Genomic DNA, 2,521 nt, shown 5'->3' on the forward strand with positions numbered 1-2,521 from the left:
CATGGTTAGCAGATGTTATTTGTCACATACACATGGTTAGCAGATGTTATTTGTCACATACACATGGTTAGCAGATGTTATTGGTCACATACATGGTTACACATGATGTTATTGGTCACATACACATGGTTAGCAGATGTTATTGGTCACATACACATGGTTAGCAATGTTATTGGTCACATACACATGGTTAGCAGATGTTATTGGTCACATACACATGGTTAGCAGATGTCATTGGTCACATACACATGGTTAGCAGATGTTATTGGTCACATACACATGGTTAGCAGATGTTATTGGTCACATACACATGGTTAGCAGATGTTTTTTGTCACATACACATGGTTAGCATATGTTATTTGTCACACACATGGTTAGCAGATGTTAATTGTCACATACACATGGTTAGCAGATGTTAATGTGAGTGTAGCGAAATGCTTGTGCTTCTAGTTCCGACAATGCAGTAATATCCAACGAGTAATCTAACAATTCCAAAACTACTACCTTATACACACAAGTGTAAAGGGATAAAGAATATGTACATAAAAATATGAATGAGTGATGGTACAGAACGGCATAGGCAAGATGCAGTAGATGGTATCGAGTACAGTATATACATATGAGATGAGTAATGTAGGGTATGTAAACATTATATTAAGTAGCATTGTTTAAAGTGGCTAGTGATATATTTTACATCAATTTCCATCAATTCCCATTATTAAAGTGGCTGGAGTTGAGTCAGTGTGTTGGCAGCAGTCACTCAATGTTAGTGGTGGTTGTTTAACAGTCTGATGGCCTTGAGATAGAAGCTGTTTTTCAGTCTCTCGGTCCCTGCTTTGATGCACCTGTACTGACCTCGCCTTCTGAATGATAGCGGGGTGAACAGGCAGTGGCTCGGGTGGTTGTTGTCCTTGATGATCTTTATGGCCTTCCTGTGACATCGGTGGTGTGGGTGTCCTGGAGGGCAGGTAGAGATTTGCGCTGCCTGGTGGACCCATTTGGGCGGTAAGCAAATTGGAGTGGGTCTAGGTGTCAGGTAGGTGGTGGTGATATGGTCCTGGACTAGTCTCTCAAAGCACTTCATGATGACGGAAGTGAGTGCCACGGGGCAGTAGTCGTTTAGCTCAGCTACCTTAGCTTTCTGGGGAACAGGGACGATGGTGGCCCTCTTGAAACATGTGGGAACAGCAGACTGGGATAAGGATTGATTGAATATGTCCGTAAACACACCAGTCAGCTGGTCTGCGCATGCTCTGAGGACGCGGCTGGGGATGCCGTCTGGGCCTGCAGCCTTGCGAGGGTTAACACGTTTAAATGTTTTAGTGTCCGCAGGTTTTGGTTGCGGGCCGTGTCAGATCTCTGACAGTTCATCAGAGAATACACACAGGAGAGAAGCCTTACTTCTGCTCTGACTGTGGAAAGAGTTTCTCTCGACTGGGCAACTTAAAAACACATGAACGTATACATACAGGAGAGAAGCCTTACTCCTGCTCTGACTGTGAAAAGCGTTTCTCTCGACTGGGCGACTTAAAAACACATGAAGGAGTAAAGTACACATACAGGAGTGAATTCTTACTCCTGCTCTGACTGTGGAAAGAGGTTCTCTCGACTGGGCCACTTAAAAAGACATGAACGTATACATACAGGAGAGAAGCCTTACTCCTGCTCTGATTGTGGAAAATGCTTCACAACATCAACTGACCTAAAAGTTCATCAGAGAACCCATACAGGAGAGAAGCCTTACTCCTGCTGTGATTGTGTAAAATGCTTCAAAACATCAACTGACCTAAAAGTTCATCAGAGAACACACACAGGAGTGAAGCCTTACTGCTGCTCTGACTGTGGAAAAAGTTTCTCTCGAATGGGCCAGTTAAAAAGACACCAAGGTACACATAAAGGAGAGAAGCCTTACCACTGATCTGACTGTAGATTTTTTTTTTTAAACAGCTGAGCTAAAAGGGTCATCAGAGAACACGCACAGGAGAGAAGCCTTTCGTCTGCTCTTAATGTAGCAAGAGTTTCTCCCGATTGGGCAATGTAAAAACAAACTAACAGATACACACTTGAGAGAAGCCTTATCACTGCACTGACTGTGAGAAGAGATTCTACAGATTGGTGTCTTTTTAAATGGCCCAATGTATACATAAAGGAGAGAAGCCTCATCAGTTCTCTCAGACCAGCTAAAATTAGCCACTCCACTTAATTATCATTTAATAAAATAATTGGCAACGTTGAATTGGATCAAATGAAGAAAGCGTAGATCACTGTATTGTAATCCTATAGTTTCTCACTGTGAGAGAACTGTGCAGAGGAAAGGGAGCATTATAGAACGTTAGCCTCTTTACTGATCAGTGTAAACCTTGTCAGTATGTGTTTTGTTCGCTTCTACTGTGTACATGATACAGACACATAAGGCTGAGTGCACAAAACATTAGGAACACCTTCTGATATTGAGTTTGTCCTCAGAACAGCCTCAATTCGTAGGCATAGACTGTTCAAGGTGTTGAGAGCATTCCAAGGG

Source organism: Oncorhynchus nerka, unplaced genomic scaffold (assembly GCF_034236695.1).
Source record: "Oncorhynchus nerka isolate Pitt River unplaced genomic scaffold, Oner_Uvic_2.0 unplaced_scaffold_1544, whole genome shotgun sequence".
Classification (NCBI taxonomy): Eukaryota; Metazoa; Chordata; class Actinopteri; order Salmoniformes; family Salmonidae; genus Oncorhynchus; species Oncorhynchus nerka.